This window comes from Sminthopsis crassicaudata, chromosome 3, assembly GCF_048593235.1.
Source record: "Sminthopsis crassicaudata isolate SCR6 chromosome 3, ASM4859323v1, whole genome shotgun sequence".
NCBI classification, from domain to species: Eukaryota; Metazoa; Chordata; class Mammalia; order Dasyuromorphia; family Dasyuridae; genus Sminthopsis; species Sminthopsis crassicaudata.
In genome coordinates this window covers 116,314,521-116,337,421 of record NC_133619.1, presented here as the reverse complement: position 1 = coordinate 116,337,421, position 22,901 = coordinate 116,314,521, and the positions used below count along the sequence as shown (strand labels likewise).

The window sequence follows — 22,901 nt, the reverse complement described above, 5'->3', positions numbered from 1 at the left end:
TGGCATCAAGCTAGTGCCAGATCTGTCCAACTTTATAAAGTAAGTTGGGAGCGGAGACCTAGGCTGCTAAACTGTTAATTGCCCAGCATAGGAAGAGGCTATGCTGCTTTGAGATCTAGTTCCCAAGGAAACCATCATAGTCAGAATCACAAAGTAGAGGATGGGGGGGGGGGAGGGGGCGGAGACTGAAAATAGCAAAGACCTAAGGAAGAAAAAACTCAAAAGATCTTGAACATAAGCAGATAAAACTAGGAAAATATTAACAACAGAAGGAAACATGGTATTATATCTCGTAAATGAGTTCAGTTATCTATGAATAATTACTGTAAAACAAAGGAAAATGACCCAACACTTAATGACAAAGAGGACTCTGTAGATATTGAGAATATGGAACCACAATATACTATTCCTGTGTGGCTCAAAAGAGAATGAAAAATTTAAGAACAAAATTTCTGTCTGCATAGCACAATAATGGGAAAAATAGAAAACCTGCAATTTGCAATGGAAACTCTCACCAAAGAAACAAAAAAGAGAATAGATTGGGAAAGCAAATACATAGAAATGACAATCTAAAAGAAGCCAAAAAAAGAATTATTAAAAAAATATTATAACCATGTAAGCTAAACATATGGATTTCAAAAAATCAATATATAGATAACTCCAAGGCTCTCAGAAGAACATGGTAGAACAAAAAACTTTAACACCATAATGAAGGAAATAACAGAAGAGAACTGCCCACTATCTCTGAACAAAGAAAATGAAATTCCAATTGAAAAAAATCAAAGAATGCCTCTAAAAAAAAAAAAAAAAACCTCCCAAGTCTACAAATTCTAAGATACACAGTGGTTAAATTTAACAATTTACTTCAGAAATGACAAGTTCTGCAAGCCAACAGGACAAAGACCTTCAAATACAAAGGAAAAGAAATTCAAATAGTGCAAAACTGTTCTGTACTAATGTAAAAATAGGAGGGAATGGAATAAAGTACAAAACTATACTAGATCACTATAAAACATAGGAGGGAAAGGAAAAATGGAGCCCAGGATAACCTGCCCTGCAAATCTGAGCTTAATCATAAATGAAAAAGATAGATGTCCAATAATGAAAAGACACTGAACCATTTTTAGAAAAAATACCAGAACTGAAGAAATTATTTGCTTCTCAAAAATTCCAACAACAGCAATGAAGGAGGAGTAAATAAACATGGCAGTCAAGGACAGCGAGAGTGATAGCAGAGAAACCAATTCTTTCTAAATGTATACAAAAAACAGGTGGAAGACAGATGTTGGTAACAGTGAAGAGATGGATCTATAGTATTATGGACAAAGTCTGGCAATACTCTGCCTACAGGTGAATCAATGTTTGTTTTGTGGTACTAGTTTATTACGTGAAAGGGAAAAAGGAAGCAGGGACATAGAAGGGAGTATGTGATGGAATAGGTCAAATCAAAGGCAAGAATGAGGGGAAAAGTGACTCTTATGGTCTCCAAAAAGCAAAGAGCTTACAGGAGAATGGGTGAAGAGGAAGGAGATTAGGATTGAAAAGGTAAAGGCTGTAATTATGGTAGGAGAGTTTCACTGATGAATGCTCCTTTGTGTAAAGACAAATGATCTGAGAAGGGAGATGAGGATCTTATATGAGGTGGGATCTTGGGGATTTGGTGTTTGAAGAGTCTATGCTTTCCATCTTGGGAACTAGGATATAAGGTGGTGGGTGGGAGTAGAGTTGGAAATCCTATAGGGCAATCAGCACCTGGGGGAGTGAAAGAGCAAGTTCGAAGGGAGATTTTGAGACAAATGAGGAAAAGGTAACTAGTTTAATTCTGGGCTGCATGGTTAGGGACATATTGGGGAAGGATCCTACCAAGGGGCAATGTCTTCTCTGAAACCTGCAATAATTGGCATTGTTCTGGAAAAGAGCTACTGTGGACAAGGGGAAACTGTAAGGCAAGCTCTGCAAGACAGTGGCAAAAATAACCTAGGGAAGAGGGCCTAGAATGTATGCCTCAAAAGTTTTGACTTCATGAACAATCCAGAGAAAAGGATCAGATAATTATTCAATCAGAGAATAAGGATCTAGAATAGACAGAAAGAGAAGATGGAAAGTGAAGAGAATGAGAAAGTCCTTTTTGGGAAAAGGACACACACACACACACACACACACACACACACACACACACACAATTAAAAAGGCAATGAACAGGACTAGTTGAAATGGAGGAGAGGAAAGGGGTATTTATGTGACCAATTGAGAGGGGAAAAAAAAGGTAGAAGAATTATTTAATCAGATAAAAACAGAAGAGAAAAAAAAGAATTACTAAATAAAATCCTAAAGGAGAAAAGGGTAACAAATGGGAGGAGGTACCAGAAATAAGAATAGAGCTGATAGAAATAAGGCCATCTTAAAAAAAAGATAAAATACAATAATGAAAGGAACATACTAAGCTTTACAGCATAAGAGAGGAAAAAGAATCATAATACATGAAAAGTTAAGAGACAAATGGAGGAAAACATAAATCTCATAACTTTAAATGTGAAGGAATCAAAGAATTCAGTAAAATGAAAAAATGACATTGGATAAGAAAACAAAATTTACATGCTCTTGATTGCAATAATTTGCTTTATTTGTAATATTTATTTAGAAATGTTTGTACTCTTAGATATCTTGGTACTAATCTTTTCTAATTTCAGCATCTTTCCTGCTATTGATATATCTATATATCTATGTTAGTATTCTAGTTTTTTAATTGACTCTTCTTACTCCTCAGACATTTGGTGATCCATTTTTTTTCTCATATATATCCTCTTTTACTAATTTTCTGTCTATTTTGTTTTTGATGCTGAGTTTTCTGCAGAGTTAGACTTCAAAGCTGTCAACTTCATTTCATGTTGGGGAACTAATTTGGGTTCCCTTCTCTAAGTAATTTTTTGGGGGGATAGGACTGGACATATCTAGAGTCCCTCCCCCCCCATTCAGTGTAGCCATGCATACTGGCTTTCTGCCTTAGTTTTCTCCTTACTTTAGTTTTCTGGATAAACTAAATCAACATATGCTAATTTTTATGTCTTAGATGAGGGTAGCATGGTTATTTTGGGGAGAATTTTGCTTCCTTGATGTTCCTTAACTGAGGGACTATTTTAGGTAGTACAAAAGATCAATTTCCCCTTCCTATAACCACTCTCTTCTCTACTTGACTGGACAAAATTGAAGGGAATTGCAATTAGATGCTGGGGGAAGGGCAAAGGCAAGGAGAGTTGGCAGAAACTACAGTAATAGAAAAGTCCCAGAATAGGTCTCAAAGCACAACAATCCTATGGTCAGTTTGTATATCTTGCTGGGAGAATGATGCGGAAGGAGAGTTAAGGTTTGGAAGTTTTCACTGTTAATTCACAAGGAATTTTGTTAGGATTCTTGCTTTATTAGCAATACTGGAACAACTGTAATTGCTCTACATCTGACATAGTTTCTCTTTTGTGATTTTCTATTTGGAGAGCTAGTGGGGCTTGAAGAAAAGTGTCATACTCCATCTAGTTGCTTATGTGATTGATTAAACCTTTTGACACCAATTTCCCATGGATTCTTTATAGGGAAACATTTTTTTTTCCTGTGAAACTTTTTTTTTAAGAAGATTTCTTTTTCCTTCCTTGGTAATTGAAGATTTACCCATGCTTAACTTCTTGAGTTTTCCTAGAGCTAAGAGGTCATTATGGGAAGTTCAGTCCCTTCTCTCCCAAAGGAAAATGGGAAAGAAATTTTGCCTGGAGCAACAAATATCCCAGAAATACAAGTACACTGAAGTAAGATGCTACCATTTGCATCTATCTTATAACCTTTGAATCCAAGCAGCTTCCTTTATGGTGTCACAGCCTTTCTGTCCAGCAGGCTCAAATGAGAGACACTGCAAATATATAAGATATGGGAAAGAGGCTCAAAACTATTGCTGCTCATAAGAAGAGAGGGCAGCTCTTTTTCTTCAGGGAAAGCTGCAAAGGAACTTTGTCTCTAAGAGAAGTCCATGTGAGCTGGATTTTGGGTCAGACAAGCGGGGCTTGAGTCTTGGCTGGGTAATTTAGTGCATAGATGGATCTTGAAGAAGTCACTTAATTGCTTTCTACCTTATAAGTGAGAAAAGTAACTGACAGGATGGCCTCTAAGGCTTCTTCCTACCATATGGTCTATGGTTCCATGATTCTGTAGCTGGTGTGATATAGTTGATCAACCAGAAGAGGAGACTGAGAAGGAGTGTTAAGACATTTAGAAAGAGAATCAGGAAAAGTAGTGTCATGAAAGTCCAAAAGGGAAGTACTGTCTAGAAGAAGAGGGTGGTCAATAGTGTCAAAAGCAACAGATCAAGAAATATAAAGAAGGAAAAAAGACCATCAGACTTGTCAGTACATGTAACTTTTGGTTAACTAATTGCTGGAAAGTTTTCCTTGATATTGAATATAAATCTACACCTTTGTTATTTTTTTTTACCCATTGTTTCTAATTTTGTCTTTTTTAGGCATGCAGAAGAGGTTTCATCCCTCTTCACAAAAGTCCTTCAAAGCTCTTGAGGACAACTATAAATACATTGCTACTGTTTTTTCTTCTCCAGGTTAAACATTTTTAGTTCTTTTAAATGATCCTCATCTATTCCTATCTTAGATATTCATGTCACTCTAGATCAGGAGATCTTAATTTTTTTTTACATGATGTATCCTTTCTATAATATGGTGACAACAGATCCCTTTTCAGGAAAAACAAAAACAAAAACAAAACAAAACCCAAAAAATTGTTTTTAAATATATAAAAAGAAATATAGGATTATAAAAGAAAAAATATATATTAACAATCGAAATAATCACGTTGATATACAAATAACAATTCTTTTAAAAAGTTCACAACCCTCAAGATAAGAACAACTCCTAGACACTTTTAACTTTACAATGTCCTTCCTAAACTATGACATACAGAATTGAACATAATGTTTCAGGTATAATCTAAAAAAATCAAAAGTAGAGCAGGACTATTCACAAAATTAAAAAAACAAAACAAAACAAAACATTCTCATTATAGTCCTAAAACATAGTTTATGCTTTAAGCATATTAAATAATTCTTCACATTGGCCCCCAGCCTACTTTTCTAGACTTATTATGCATTATCTGCTCTCATGCTTTATAATTTAACTAAATGGACCTTTTTGCTATTCAATGAAAACTTCTTGGAAAACTGGAAAGTAGTCTGTCAGAATCAGACTTTGGTCAACATTTCTTGATATATGCCAATATAAGCTCCAAATGGATACATAACTTAGATCTAAAAGATCATATCATATATTATAGGCACAAGGAAGAAATTTAAATCTGTAAACAGAAAAAGTGTTAGGAAGTATCTTTAAATAAGGAAGTGAGTGGATCACAAACGATAAAAAGGACAATTGCGATTACACAAAATCGTAGCATTTTTGCAATAGAAAAACCCCAATGTAGTAGAAAAGTAGAAAAATAGTTAACTGAGAAAACTTTTTTTTAATGTAAAATTATCTGGTAGAGTGCTCACTTACACAATCTTTAGGAAACTGATTCAAATTTATAAAAAATAGAAGTCACATCTTACTCAGTAAGCATACAAAACATGAAACAAAGCAGTCATCCAAAGAAGAAATTTAAATGATCAAAAGTTACATGATAACTATTCTAAATCACCATTAATTAAGAAATGTAAATTAAAACAATTCTGACACCTCACATCTTTTAGATTGGCTATGTAGGAAAAAAAAAAGGAAAATGACAAATTCAAAAGTTCTATGGGAAAAGGGACTTTTTTGCATTGCTGGTATAGTATGGCTATTCTGGAAAGTAATTTGGAACTATGTCCAAAAAGCTATTAACCTGTGTATAACCTTTTACCCACTGTTCCTACTATTAAATCTATACTTGAAAAAGATCAAAGAAAGAAGAAAAGGATCTCTAGGTACAAAAACATCTTTAGCAGTTCTTTTTATGGTGGCAATGAATTGAAGTGATGCCCATTATTTGGAAAATTGCTGATCAAGTGGGATGAAATTCTAGAGTGGTATAAGAAATGAAGAAGAGGCTGTGTTCAGAAAAACCTGGAAAGATTTGTATGAATGAACAAAACCAGGAAAACAAATCATACAATAATAGCAATTATTGTAAAAACAAAACAAAAAAAACCCTACATTATGAAATAATCAACTTTAAAAGTCTTATGAATTCTGTTCAACATAGAGGCTAATCACAATTCCATAGGACTCTTGATTCAAATATGTAATCCACCCCCAGATCGAGAAATGATGGACTTAAGAGTGAAGATCAAAACATTTATCTTTTTAATTTATATTCTTTTCCCTTTTTTTCTATCTTTCTCATATCTAACATAGGAATTTGTTTTGCATGACTACATAGGTCTAATAGGACCCGCTTCCCATTCCTTAAAAAAAAACACCCCCCCCCAAAGTCTGTTCATTTTGCTAAATGTTTGTATTTGGTAAATATTCTAAAAAGGAAATCAGTTTTCTCTAATATTTTAACTCATAGGGTAATTGTCTTTGGAGAAAAAGGTAGGGAAAACATATGGTTGGTTGGGGTAGAAAGGAGAAAGAATCTGAGATCCTCTAGGTTCTGAGAAATAAGCTTTTACTTTATCTAGTCTAAAATCAAATATCCATGCCACTTTAGACTGTCCGGAAAACCTTTTATCTCCCCTTCCACTTCCCTTTCCAGCTCTCCTTGATATTTGTTGTTTTCCTCAATTAGAATAAAAGTTCCTTGAGGTCAGGGACTATTTTGCTTTTAACTATATCTTTAGTTCTTAGAACTTGTAATGTATTAACATAGTTTTAATAAATGCTAATTCTAACCTTCTTTTCTTCCTTTTTCTCTTTGAATTCCTCTTCCTCCTTCAAATCTGATATCATCATGAAAGGACAGTGAACATCACAAAGAAATTTTATTGTTTATCTACTATTTTACATATCTTAGCTTCCTTTAAGCAGTGAAAACATAAAATAAAGCTGTATATATAGATACCAAATGAAAAATGTGCCAACAGTGTGGTGGGAGGAGTAAGTTTGGTAATATCCCTTTAGTGCCTCTCTTGGCAGGTTTAAAATTTTTCATTCTTCTTTGACAAAAGAGTGAAGTAGAAAATGATAACTAAGAAAAAATCGATGCTCACATAGATGCCTGAAGAGCTGACAAAGAGCAGCTTCCCTATCCAAACTTTGCCAGAGGTGGAATGGCTATTTTTCTTTTCGAACAAATCTATGGTTAAATTTTTACAAAACTGAAGAAATTATGTGAGTGTACTTAATAAAAATATCAAACTGTGTTAGCAGGAAATAAAATAAAATACCCAAGGAAATTATACAAAAAGGTATTCTTCCCCCTCCCCCCAGGCTGGGGTTAAGTGACTTGCCCAGGGTCACACAGCTAGGAAGTGTTAAGTGCCTGAGACCACATTTGAACTCAGGTCCTCCTGAATTCAGGGCTGATGTTCTATCCATTGCTCCACCTAGCTGCCCCCAAAAGCTGTTCTTACATAGATAGTCTTAAGTTTTCTGAATTGCTTGAAAAAATTCAATATATTATATTAATTTTCTTGTAGTTAAACTAAAATATTTTCTAGAATACCATTTTAACTTTTAATAATATAAAAACATAATCAAAGACAAATTATAACTTTTATACAAAAATAATTTATTATTGAGGGCTAGTATTTATAGAACATTTGAAATGCTTGTACTATTCATCTGTTTTTACTTTTGACTATATAATATTAATTTTCTTGTGGCTAAACTAAAACTATTTAAAAATCAAAAGCAGGATTATAACTGTTTTATACGAGAAAACATTATTGAAGGTTAGCATATATAGAACACTTGAAATACTTGTTTATCCATCTCTGCTTTCAGTCTGAGATATATTTTATTAGTAATATATAGCAATGAATTAACTAATCAACAAGTTTTGATTCATCTATGAAGCACTTTTGATGTTCCAGGTACTCTGCTAATGCTGGGTTGCCAAAAGCAAACAAAACTCCTTAACCTTAAATCAAAAACCAATCATCTTTGCCCTCAAGGAGTTTATATTCTTACTGGGGAAAAAAATTAAATTAGTACATGGAAGATGAATGAGCACATGGAAACTAGCCTTATAGGGAGAGGTCTCAGCAATTGGAAGGAGCATAAAAGGTTTTATTCTTGAGCACTTCAGGTGAATGTTAAAAGAAATTAGGGAATCTCAGAGGCAGAAGTGAGGAGGAAGAACATTTTAGGTGTGAGAAATAGCAAACAGATCAGTATAGCTGAACCAGAGCCCATGGAAGGAAGTAATGTGTTAAAAGATTAGCTTAGTGTCTATATGGAGAGAAGTCTCTAGAATATCTCAGGGAATTGTCTTTGGCTCACCAAATGTTAAATGTTATTATTAATGACTTGCACAAAGGTATCCTGGCTTAGCCAGCATAGGAATAGTGATAAAACCTGGGTTCAGAAACCCCCTTGAAAAATACTGGCTATTTGACCAAGGGTATATCTTTCCCTTTTTGCTCTCCTTTCCTCAGGTATTTATAAAGCCTCATCAGCCTGACATTTTGTTTTCTTGTTCTTCTTTTTCTTTGCATAAAATTGTGGACTTCTGTCCATAGTTCTTCAGGCATTCTACCAGATCTAATCCTTTAATTCTATTCATGACCTCCATTTCATATTTATAATGGATGCTATTTAGGTTATATCTATAAGATCTGATGGTTTTCCCTACTTCTTTCTATTTAAATCTCAATTTTGCAATAAGAACTGCAGTCAATACCAGTCTTGTTTAACTGTATAGGGCTTCTTCACTTTGACTGAAAAGTATAATATCAATCTGATTTCCATATTGACCTTGTGGTGATGTCTATGTATAAAGTCATCTTTTGGATTGTTGAAAAAGAGTGTTTGTTATGTCCAATGGGTGATTTTGACAAAATTTTATTTTGCAATCCAAGCCCAAATTTGCCTGTTATTCCAGTTATCTTTTGATTTCTTACTTTAGCATTCCAAAATCCTATGAGGAATGTGAAATCTTTTTTGGGGTGTTATTTGGTCTTGTATGTCTTTATAGAACTGTTCAACATTGGTCTTTGTCTTTTTAGCATGAGTGGTTAGAACTCTATGGGAGCTAATTCATTTCTTGTAAGGGATTACTTTCCCCAAGTAATGGAAACAGTATTAGATTTTATATTCTTGAGTTCAAAATCATTGTAGGCAGTGATTGGAGACACTGAATTAAAGAGATGCTGCTTAGAAGGAAATCTACGGCAAAATGGTATGTGATGCAGAATTGATTCTCTAGAATTGTGATGTTGGAGAAGACACTTGAGAGTCTCTTGGAGAGGAAGGAGGTCAAATCAGTCAATACATAAAGAAATTAATTATGACTATTCACTGAAACGTCAAATACTGAAGTTAAAGCTTCAATACTTTGGCCACATAGTGAGGACTCACTGGAAAAGATCTGACATTAGATAAGTTTAAAGGCAAAAGGAAAAAGGGAAAAAAACAGCAAAGGATGAAATGGATAGATAGTGTTAAGTAAAAAACAAACATTTTTTGATAGACTTCAAGAGAGAGTAGAGGATAGTAGGGTCTGGCAAGTTATGGTCCATGAAATTAAGAAGAATCCGACACAACTGAACAACAAATTTGACTTGGACAAGTCATTTGTTCTCTCAGGGCTTCAAATATACTTTAAGACCATAAAGTATTGTGAAGGTGCTAATCTATATTCCACAAAGGAATTTCATCTGAGGAGTTCTTAGGTCCAGTCCCATTCCAAAGAAGGCATAGATGGCACCCTTCACAATGTGCTTATAACAAAAAAACAAAAAAACAAACAAACAAAAAAAAAAACCCTAAAGAAAAGATAACAGGGATGTAAGAATCAGGATCTTAAAAGATCAAGACAAGTCAGAATGATAAAAAAAATTAATGATCATCTTCACAAGTACAAGAAAGGAAAAAGGTATAATTGGACAGAAATTTATTTTAAAGTGATTTGAGGAGGCTAGTAGTCCACGTAATCAATATGAGTCAAGACTGAGTTAATCACAAAAGTTATTGGGATCTTATGCTGCATTAAAGTGTTATAATGACCAGACTGTGTGAAATGTGAATTTCACTGTTAAACGCACTCTATACATAGACTATTTTGCTCACTTCTGGATGCCATATTTTAAGAGGGATATTGATATTTTAAGAGTTTCCAGAAGAGGGGAATCAGGATGAATAAGGGACTTAAGAAAATGAATACAAGCACTAACTGAAGGAAATTGGGATGTTTAGCCCAGAGAAATAATAAATAAGATTTTGGGATATCTGAAGACATGTAGAAAAAAATTAAACAGAAACTTCTTGAGTCCAGAAGGTGAAAACAGGAAACCTGGAAACTGCAAATTTAGGCTTGATGTAAAAAAAAAAAACTTTATTTGTGCAATCCATAGGTAGTAAAAGCTCCTTTGGGAATTTAGTGGGTTCCCCCTGGCATAGTGAATCGAGGGCTGGATGTGTAGTCATGAAAATTTGAGTTCAAATCTTGCCTCAAACACTAGCTTTGTTACTTGGGGAAAGTTACTTGGTTTTAGTTCTTTCATCTGTAAAATGGATTATATCATAGCACTTATGTAGGGATCAAATGAAATATTTATAAAGTGCTTAATTAGTTCCTGGATCATAGCAGTCTCTTAATCAATCAATCCTTTCTCTCTAGAGGTCTTCAAGTGAAGTATGAATGATTTTCTGTTAAGGGCAGTAGAATACTATAGTGGGGATTTTGGGAAGATATATTCTAATTCATTAACACTAAAAATTGATAAGAATTAACCTTATTTTGATTCAATTTCTCATTGTGAAATGTTTGTTAACTTTTAAAATTATACATTAAGATCTAAAAGAATAATAAAGAAAAAATAACAAAGATGCCTTTAATATACAACCCTTTAGTTTATTTTTCTATGGTAAAGTACAAATAATATATCATTGCTGGTTATAAGAATATACTTGTTTTATATTGTTTGTAATATTCTTCTGACCTAATTATTATTTATTTTTCAATTTATGAGAAAAACATTTAGGACATAAGAGTTTAAATGAATATAAACCCTAGATTTTCTTCTTAAATTTTAAAATGATTACTTAATTCTTGATCAATTTGATTAAATTTTTTCTAAGTACATAAAATGAGCAAATAAGATAGGTATCTGTGCCAAATAAAACTCTTTTGCTTAGTGCATATTCATCCCAGCTACAATGTTTGGTAAACAAGGTTATAATAATTATTTATTTAGTATTTATAGTACTTTAGTGATAGTATGTTACCTTGAAAATAATACTTTTATGTATATGATATAAATTATTATTATTAGTTCTGCTTCATATTCAAGTTACTAAAGAAAATCAGTGAAGCAATTAAAATGATAATTTAGAGGTTTGTTTTTTTTTTTTTAACTACCTTAAATGAACTTAGCCTACTTATTAGAATGGAAGACTACCTCATAAGTAATTTATCTTTATGAAATAAAAAAATTTAGTATCTAAAGACTGTGATAATTCTTAGGTAAATTAGACTAATAAAGAAAATTATATCAGCATTTAGAAAGATAACTGAATTTTGTTTCGGGGAAGAACTTTTGACACTTAAAGTATCACAAAACACCTCACTGAAAAATGGTTTAGATATTAGTTGTCTAGCAACGGTTGTCATTTACAAAATGTTCAGCAATAATTCATGTTCAGCTTTGCCCGTGATTACTAAGTAAGCTGTTTCCTTGTAAGAAAGCTTAGTAATTTGTGACTCAGAAATCATATATGTAATGAATGACTCAGACTCTAAAGTTATTGATGAGAACTGGTTATATCTGAAACTTTCCAGTACTTTCTGTAAAACTGTTACTTCTTTCTTATGTCAACATTTTATACTTATAATTCAGAGAAAGTAATATCTGATTAAAATAAAATTATATATTCTAATTCTCCAAATAGCTTGTTTGGTTATCTTTGATCTTAAAGAACAAAATAAACAAATGGTAACTGAAAATGCAAAATTTTGGTGAATTTTCATACTTCTGCCTGCATACCTCTCCAAAGACAGAATGACCTCATTTTTGTTTTATAGTATATTCACAAGGCCAAGTAAATAAAGCTTTCCTAGGAGAGATGTTAGGTTTGAATAGATTGGCCACATCTCTGAGTACAACATGATAAAAAGTGGGGCTGAGAAAAAGAGGTTCAGTTTGTGGCAGTGCCACACATTTTGTGACATTTGGGAATGTTAAAAGAGTATTCATCTATCTTCCGAAGTAATTCTATCAAAATCAAGTTACCTTTAATGTTAATGGCAGGACAGAAATACCATTAATGATATTCTTTGATGAAGTCTGTCTATTCTGAAGAAATGTTTGTTAATAACACTTCTGAACTGAATAGACATATGGAGAACATAGGAAAACAATTCACTTCTGTGTAAGCAAGTAAAAATCCAACAACCATGAGAAATGTTTTTTGATGAGGGTGGGGGAGAAGGATGGAAAAGAGATAAGGAGGATATAATTTGGATCTCTGGTATATAAAGTCTGGCAACTTGTAACTTAAGAGATTTAGAGAGATGCCTGGTGGAATTGAGAGATTAAATAAATTGTATGGTCACAGAATTAGTATGTATCAGAGGCTTCAATTCAAGACTTTCCAATTTCAAGGCCAGCCCCTCTATCTATTATACCATGATTCATCTCATTAGCATTTGGATAGCATTGAAAAAATTGTTGAGGGAGCTATACAAATAAATAAGATATGGTCTGTGTTTTCAAGTAGCTTATACTTTATTTAATAGGAGAGATAAGATATATAAAAATTAACAGCATGCAAAATACAAGAGAATCAGAACATGAAAGAGGTAAAAAGTGAAGCACATATTATGAAAAGGGAAAGATAATTTCAGACTTGGGAATCAAGGAATGCTGCATAGATAAATTGGCTTTTGGTCTGGTCATGAAGGATAAGTACAGTCTCAATATATTAGAGGTAGGGGCTTGGCATTTCAGGTTTAAATGAATAGTGGGAGCAAAGGCACAAATGTGGGAATATATTCCTGGAACAGAGTAATCTATTTTGGCTAAAAATATCATGGATTTAGAATTGGCAGGGGTCTTAGAGATCTCAATGCACTTATTTTATAAAAAAAGAAACTGGGACCCAGAGGGAGTAAGTGATTTGTCCAATATCACATAGATCAATAGAAATCCAAATTCTTAATTCCAAATTCAGCACTAACAAAAAAAAATTAAAATCATTAAATCGTGAATTTCGTTGAAGGGATATACAGTATATGAGAAGGCAATAAAAAGGCTAATAGCTTTAAACTTTATTTGGGAGGAAGAATACAGACACTTGAGGTTTTTGAATAGGGAACTAATAATAGTCAAATTTGTGCAAGAAGAATATTAATTTGGTTGTGGTATGAAGGACTGATTGGGGGACAGGGGAGATGAAGAAGAGGTAATGAAGGCCATCAGAATCTAATGATGAAGCCATGATAATAAAAATCAGAGTATTGAAGAGTTCCATATTTTGCAAATAATTATTTTAATTATGTTAAAGAAAATTCTTTGCATAATAGTATTATAGAAAAGACTACTGATCACAAATAGGTCTTACAGCTCAATCTACAAATATGGAGAGCCTGTGGTTTATAGGATTGTTAACATCCTACATAACATAAATTATCATCTGTAGACAATACATTAAGGTTATAAAATTATATAAAGGGATTATATAAAGTGGGTATCTTCTCAAAGATATTATCAGAATATTATTTTGAGATGGAAGCTAATAAGATCAACATAAAACATAAGAGATCAACAATTTGCATTAGTAATCCAACATCCTGTCTTGCTTCTATTCATTTGTGGCCAAAGCAATTTAAAATCCTAGGCAAGAAATTAAAGATTAAATATAGAGGTGCTCAAGTGTAAACAAGAGACTGTATCAAGAAGACTGGGAAGGAAAAATATCAGAAGCAGTTATAAATTTAAACAACAACATTCAAGTTTTAAGCAAATGCAGTGACGTAAAGTAACTAAAGGCAAGAAAGATAGACAGGAGAGGAACCAAAGTTTAGACAGAAGTCATCAGCAACGTAAACAACCTGAATGGGAAGAGATGGAGCTAAAGAACAACAGCTGTCATGGTAACAGTTTGGTTTGCTCTTTATCTTTGTTTTGTTTAATTTTAATGCAGGAGGAGTATATGGAACCTCTTCTTTCTACCACCCTGATCCCCTTATTTAAAGTTGCTAAGATACCAATCTAGGAAATTATTTTTATTGATTTGCTTTCAAAAATCTCATAGAGGAATGAAGATGCCTTCCCCTTTCCATGAAGGAGATTATGACATCTTCTAAATTATTCTCAAACTCTAAAATGTAACTAAGGTAAGATAAATTAAAATTTAAATTGAAATATCTTTTATACGAAAGAAATATACATGGAAGATTTAAAAAGGAGAGCCAAAGAGTAAACTTTTGTTACAATGTCCCTAGCCCCAACCAAAGGAAAAGGAAGTCTAAATCTAATGACTTTAATCCAAGCTCTCTAGAGGGAAATGTTTGAATGAGTAAATGCACCCAATATATAAAGGGTTAATATGGTACAAATGGCAATAGTGCTGCAAGTGGCCACTAGGGGGCAGCCAAAGGCCAGGGAAGGTATTCAGGTTCAAGCGATGGATGTACTGAAGGGAGCTGCTGACAGCCAAATCCGAAGTTCAATAGTTTGTTGGGTCACTCCTTAAAAGAAGCTATAACTTGCCTAGAAGATTTACTGTACATCTTGTAGAACTTGACATTTCTAACACCAACAACAGTTTTTGTAGTAGGTAATGATAATTACAAGGTATGATGGATCCTTTAATTAGAATTGAATAGAAAACTTCTGATATAGAATGTCAGGCAGTGTTGGAGGATGGGTTGTGGAGTAGAAGGATAGCAAAATCTCTTGTAGAGATACTCTATGTCATCACCAGAATTGCTTCAGGGTATAATTTGTCCTGTCTGTCAATTATCAGGGAGGGAGGAAGCATATTTTTTCCTGAAAGGCAGACCGAATGTAGGGAATTTAAAAAGACAGATAAATTGCCAGAGTTCTGCCTTTGGGTGTTGGAGGACAGAAGATTAATTTGGTGAGCAACTGATTCCAGAAATCAACAAAGGAGAAGCATTCTATCCTCTTAAATGCATCTGGTTATGAAAATGGAGCCCTGTTTAGTACATGGGTGTTGAACCTTAAAATTGCATATAAATGTGAGCTCTTATTACATTAGGGGTTTTACCTGAGGACAGGCAATATAGGACTGGAAGAGATAGATCTAAAGGCTAGTTTATAACTTGTAAAGTACTCCTCTACTTGAGCCATGGAATTCTTGTAGCATGTTTCTTCATCTACCACTTACTTTCTGACTCCCTTTCAATCTCACATCTTTCACTGGTTCCTTCTGTATGATTTTAAAAAATATCCGAATGGGATGGATAAGAAAATGTTGTAGAGGCTCAGATGATAAGATATGACAATTGACCATGTAGGATAGATCTGTAGGATAATAATGAGAAGTAGGGGAATGATTGTTCCCAACATGGGGGACAAGAAGGATGATGAATCCCTTAGTATAAATAAGTGAGTTTGGAAGAGTGGAACATTTTAGGGGAAAAATGCTGATTTTAGTTTTAGAAATGTTGAGTTTGAGATGTCTCTGTAATATCCAGTTGGGAATGTTCAATAGAGAATTGGGGTTTTAGAAGTAGAGCTAAGGAGAGAATAGGAATGAATATATACATCTCCAAGTCATCTATATAAAATAATTAAATCTACAGGCAACCCATGATGAGGTGATCAAGACGAGGAGAATAAAAAGAGGCCTAAGGCAAAGTCTTGGACTTCACCTTAGGTTCAAAGGAGAATGGAGACTGGGAGTGGTTAGTCAGATATGTAGGAGCAGATAAGAGAACAGTGTTCAAAAATCCAAGGCAGGGGTGAGTATCCAGAAAGAATGGTAGAAAATTATGTTACATGCTACAAAAAAGCCAAGAAAGATTAGGACTGAGAAAAGGCCATCAGATTTTGTAATTAAGAGAGAATAGTTTCACTCAAATGATGAGGCTAGAAGCTAGATTGCACAGGGTTGAGAAGAATTAATAAGAAGATAAGATGTGGAGGGAACAACTGAAGCTAGCTTCTTTTATCCTCTGTTATGTTCTCACTATTTCATTTCATTTTCCCATCCTATTTCACTTAAAGCTGTGATACTCCTAAAAAATACAAATTATTAATTAAAATGTTTTATTACATATAAAGTTACAAATATATGCAAATATATAAATTATAGCTTTAAGCTATTTATCTAGATTAAAAATGTACTTCTATGGCAAACCCAAGATCTGAAATCTCTTCAGTATCTGCCTTCTCCTCAATAGCTCACATCTGCCAAGAGTCAACCATGGTTGACTAATCCACAACCTCCATGCTAATGGAGTCTCAATATTTTTCATATGCTTATTTTTACACATCGGCCATGGTATTTGCTACAGATCCTACCTGTATAAATAAACATGAAATATTGGAGTAATTCTCCTCTTAACTGTATATATATAATATTTTAATATATATATATGTATAATATTTTAATTATGTGGGTTCTTGTAAAGTACTTAGTAGACTGATAGGTTTTCTGTATTTATAATTCCTGAATTAAAAAAAAAAAAAAAAAAGACTTCAAAGCACAAAGATCCACACAAATAACTTATATGATGTTATTATGATGTAAAAAAGACCTATGGCTAATTGAAATATAAAAAACAACTCAGGTAAAATGTACAGCATCTGCTCATCACAAAATCCTCAGAAATGGATCTTCTGGATAAAAATGCAAAGAACAATAATTTGAGTGATGTTAAGAGTGCTCAAAAGAAGAAAGTCAAAGAAATGGCAGGTTAGCAAATCAATTATGTTATAGTTTACAACAGATTTTTCTCCATGCATTTTTGGGCCCAATGCTTAAAAAAAAAAAAAAGGAACCTATATAATTCCTATTTACTTAGAATAAAAATTAAAATCAACTGCAAAATTATCTTTACTCATATTCTTACTATGTTCTTTTTTTGGGCAATGGGGGTTAAATGAATTGCCCATTGTCACACAAGTAGGAAGTATTAAGTATATAAGGCCACATTCCGAACGCAGGTCCTCCTGACTCCAGGGCCAGTGCTCTATCCACTGTACTACCAGGCTGACCTATTCTTACTATGTTCTAAGGTCACAGAGGAAGAAAAGGAGAAAGGATCCAATACTCAGAACATTCAAAATATCTGATTCATATTAATATTTTGGAAATCATCAGAGGTATAAAATACCTTTCCCTCATACACACATACACATACAAATAAATTAATAAAAATAACAGCTATCATTTGCATAATTCACTGAGGTTTGAAAAGTGCTTTACATTTTTTAAAAATCTCATTTATTTGATCCTAACAATAACTCTAAGTGCTATTATCAATGATATTTAGGATTGAGGAAAGTGAGGCTGAAAGAGGTAAAATGACTTGCCTAGGATCGATCGCTAGTAAGAATTATCTCAGGACTTAACTCCAAGTCTAGCACTATATGCAATCTAAATACCCTGCAGAAAACTCTGGAAATGAAGTAGAAAGTTATCTTGCATCCTCTTTTATCTCTGTCAGGCATTCTTGGACTAGTCCTTTGAATATGATTATTTCTTGTTATCTCTTCCATGAGGTTTTTGCTTTCTCTATACATGGGTCTGATCCCTTTTTCTTGCTCTCCAATGATAGTTACAAGTGCCACTCTTAGCTTTTGACTGCCTATAACTCTATAATTATCAGATTAGTACTAGGTGGATATGCTATGGCAAGGGAAAGACTCTCCTAGCTGGGTTCAGGGAAGCACCTGGCATATATGGTTGGGCTTGCAACACATGACTGATCTGGTTCCAAAAGTGAGAACATCCCTTGATGTTGCGGAATGCCCTGGGCTACCATGCATACTTTTTATTTAGACCTCCAAAAACAGGCATTTATACTAGCCTGCTAACAGTTCTATTTACTTCTTCAATTTATCCTGCACACATATTTGACCCTGTGATTCCTTAATATAAAACCGTTTAAAGGCTCTGATTGCCTACAAATGCTTTAGCATCATCTTTCTTGCATCTTACCTTTCTAATCCATTCTTGATACTGCCCTTTATATTCAACTTCTTCATATAGGAAATTTAACAACAAATATTTATTCTGTGCATGTCACACCTTCACTCATGATACTTCAATGATTTCAATAACAACCTTGTTAAAATCCAAATCTTTAGTCTGCTATTTCAATTTCTCAATAGTAATTCCAATCTATTTTTCTATTCTTGTTTCTAAAGCTCAAATAAACTTATTCCCTTAACTACTTTTATATTTGTCTTTCCTGATGGTATTCCTTTTACCTCAAATGTCTTTTCTCAACTCTGCCCTTTGAAAGCCTGTCTACTCTTAGATCAAATTGAAATGTCACCCCCTTCACAAAGTCTTCCCTCATCTTTCTCCTCCCCAACTCAAAAAAAAAAAAAAAAAAAAAAAAAAGCCCAGCAATGCAGACTAGAGTTTTTACACTAAGTTAATAATATCCTCTGATAATCAAACAATTTTTTTAAACAAAATATAAAATTTCAATATTTGATCAACAATTCTGAAATATGAAAAACAAGAAACCAATTATTTGATTCATGGGATTTTAAGTACATTTTTAATGTAATGCTTATGAAAACAACTAGAAATGTAATATTTAGCTTCATAATTTAAAAAATATTCTATAAAGACACAGTATATGTGTTATGACAAATAGTCAAGTATTTATACAAGGAGAAAACAAAAGGAAAATTAGTGAAGAATGAGTTTCTTGTTTCTATTTCATCTCCAAATTCATAGTATTCCTAGGGGATAATTAACTAGGTCAAGTACTTCTCATTTCTATATTCTTGGAAAAAAGAGAATACTACACAAGAAGGTAACTAGGAGAAGAAGAAACAGCTCTATAATTTTATACCATTAGACTAAAATACCTGAAGACAATATCCAGAAAATTAGACTATAACACCTCCAGAAGCATAAAAAGGAGTATGGCTGATCTTTAATAATAGTTATTTATGGAGTTTAATAAAGGCATTACACACAAATACATACACATTCCCTTCAATTAAGGAAGGTAATTTGTTTGAAGGTTAATGAGAGAATTATTAATATATTTATCATTCTTTACTATTTTAATAGTAATTTGCATGTAGTCTTTAGGTGTTACAAATGGTAATACACATTTATATAGAAATATGTGTATAATATGTGTGCATCTATATTAATATGGAGAGGCAGGGTGGGGGAAGATATAGGATTGACAGTCCTGCCTTTGGCATATAATGGCTAGGGCTATGTGACACTGGGCATGTCACTTAATCTTAGTGCCCCAGGAAGCTCTTTAAGACTCTTACCTTGAATAGATTAAACTTTTGATGTGCATTAATCAAAGGAGTTTCCTCATCAAGGAATCCATTGCTGTCAAGATTCTAGGAGAATATGTTATCATACAAACATGTCTCAAAGAACAAATTTTTTGTTCATGAACCATCATAAACCATATACAAATTTCTTGGTTTAAGCATCTGACAAAGCTATATGTAAAGTATAGCCTTAATCTACTGAGAAAATTTATACAGTTAAACTAAATATAAAAAGGTAAAATAAATTCAGTTGTTTATATACAAATGCTCAAATAGCAATTTTTACAGTATATAATTATTAGTCAAAACCAAGTTTATAAACATTCTTACTATGAAAAAGATTGTGTGTGCTATCTTCACTTGGCAGTAGTGCTGGACCTGGATTCTGGTACACCTACATTCAGATTTGAGCTCAGAATCTTACTGGCTGTGTATAACCCTGAGCAACTCACTTATGCTTGACTTGATTCCTTCAACTGTAAAATAAGGATAATAATGTACCTACCTGAATTATGAAGATGAATATAATGAAAGCACTTATGGAGCACCAACTATGAATCAGGGACTACATAGTAGGTGCTTTATAAATATTATCTCATTTGATCCTTACAATAAACATCTAGCTTTTTCTCTGAGAAAATAATTTTAAAGCATTTGGCTCAATGCTGGGCACTTCACAGGTGATTTATGTTTAATATTCCTTGCCTTCTGTCCCTGGGTATCAAACTCAGCACCTTAAAAAACTGAACTCAATGTCCAACTACTAGGGTGTTATCTTTGATTCTTCCCTTTTCATTTCCTCTTCTAGTTTTGTATCTTTGTCTCCAGGAGCCCAGTTTTTAAATTCCCAGATATCATCAATTACCACCTCAATCTACCTATCCATAACATTGTTTCTATATATCTGCTCTACACTCATACAATCACTACTGCAGCTCATGCCCTCATCACCTCTCACAACAATTATTTTAATAGCTCCATAATATTTCTCTACCTTCAGTCTTCTCCCTACATTTCTTCTTCCACTTGGGAATGAACATGGGACCTTCTCTAATTCATTTCACTTATCCAAAGAGTTATTAAATCTTTTAATTTCTTTCTTTATAAAATCTCTTGCATACACACCCTTCATGCCATTGATAACAGTTACCATTTCTGTCTTCCCCATAATTATATAGCTTTTATAATGACTCCCCCAGCCTCACATCTCTTTCCTATTTAATCCATCCTCCAAAGTGGCCCCATTCAGTAAACAATGGCTCTGTATTAAGCCATTAGGATCAAACAAAAGCTCTTCTGTAGTTTCCAGTCCTTCTCAATGTGTCCCTTCTTTCTGTCTTTCCACTCTACTCTATGGTCTATTCATATCTGTCTGCTTGCTGTCCCTTAGCTATGATGCCCTCATACACTATGTTTAAATCCCAGGAAAACAAAGAAAGTCCTTAGGAGCTCCCATTGTCATTGGAGAGACAATATGAGTCAGACTTCTTGAACACTGGAATGTATTCTTAGAGAGTTGTCACTGGGGTTAGGTATGAAGAGGAGAAAGGAAGGTAGGACTTGAGATGAGTCTCTGAGGAAGCCAGAGGAGCAGGAGGCAGAGCTAAGTAGGAGATCATGGGGGGGCCAATATCAAAGTACTTCCAACAGACTGGGAAGAATAGCAAATACCACAATGTAGCTGGATTGATTGGTGCATAGAAAGGGGTACAGTGTACTAAGACTGGAAAGGCAGCAATGGACTTAGATCTGATCTTGGAGGTAAGCAAGTTTACTAAATTAAAGGGTTAAAATAATCATACCTAAATTAGAGGAAAATCATTTCGTCAGCAGTGTGGAGGAGGGATTAGGGAGAAGCAGGAAGATTAACTAGGAAGTTATTATAATAATACAAATGTGAGGTGATGAGATACTCTGCTTTAGGGTTTTCTCTGGGAAAAATAAGATTTCACAATAGAATGAATATGTTCAACTAACTCTGTATTTAACTTGTAGATACACAAATTTATGTATAAACTGTCTCCCTCATATGAATATAAGCTCCCTGAGGACAGGGATTGTTTTTGTCTTAAAAAAAAAATTTCCAGTGATTAGCATAATACCTGACACATGATGAGAGTACTTTAAAGTTTATTGATTACTTACCATTTTAACCATTCTAGGAAAGAAGGGATCATAGACAATTGTAGTGCTAACTTTTTTTTTTGAGACCACCTTTGTTTGACTGCTGAGGACTTAGTCTAAATATTATTTTTTTTTCCAAAGCTAACTACAAAGGTAATTAGGGAAACTGGCTAAAAGAGGTACTCAGGGTCAGGACCATTTAGAAAAGATGCATTAGGGAAGAAAAGCAACTGAAGAGAACATGAGTCATGGTAGAAAAGACATCCCTGGTATCACTGATTTGGCCTGTAAATATCAAAGCTTCCAGAAAAGAACCATAAATAAAATGTTATATTCTAAAAATACTCAAGATTTTGAGAGGGTTCTGTGCATGTGAAATGAACCTGCAGCAAAATAATTTCTTCCATTTCACACATACAGATATCGAAATGTTAAAAAACAATACAACTTTCTATATAAAAACATCTCTAAAAGAGAACTGAAGAAAAATGTCAAATACTATTATGTATCTGTGTTATCCTCTAAGATGGGAATAACCACCAATGATACATATTAAAACTCTGCCCATCTTGTGTTCTACTCTTATTCATATCCTCCCCATATGCTCATTATGTGGGAGTCTATATAGAAATATTGAGTATTTTGGGATACAGCACTTTATTTATGGTTATTTTCTGTAAGCTTTGAATATTTAATAAAATCTTTTTTGTTTTAAATTGAAAGAATAAATTATTAGCTAAGCTGATTTTTTTTTAAAAGTAAAATCATTTCTAGTATTCAGAGATATAAATGGAGGGAGGTCAGCATAGAAGACAAATAGAAAGGTCTGTAAAAGTTGCTATAGCAAATTGTTCAATGAATTTTTTCATTCATTGTGATTAGTTGAATTTTTTTGATCTATGGTTTTTCTAGTGGTATTTTTTAGTTGCATAATTTATTTAATTACCTGTTCTTTCTTTTGTTGATAAAACTATTTGCTGATAATAAATTTTTTTCCTAGGGATTATTTTGGTTCAATTCCAAAAGATAGGACATACTGTCTAGTTATTATAATTTCCTTTATGAAATTATCTATTATTTCCATGATTTGTTCTTTACCTTAGGATTATATTGTATAGTCTCATTTAAATTGGAATTCTGATTTCCAAGGCCCTGTACTGATTATAACTTTTACTGTGTTTCTGTTTAA

The 22,901-nt window shown here is 33.3% G+C and overlaps 1 protein-coding gene and 1 long non-coding RNA gene across 10 annotated transcripts in view; one reads left to right on the top strand and one right to left on the bottom strand.

Annotated features, from left to right (window-relative positions):
* The window catches only part of PIBF1 (progesterone immunomodulatory binding factor 1), a 266,914-nt gene that overhangs the window by 72,226 nt on the left and 171,787 nt on the right, over positions 1-22,901 (bottom strand). The gene's annotated exons all lie outside the window — the stretch shown is intronic.
* Positions 1-22,901, top strand: part of LOC141560680 (uncharacterized) — a 181,157-nt gene that overhangs the window by 125,671 nt on the left and 32,585 nt on the right. The window lies entirely within an intron of this gene.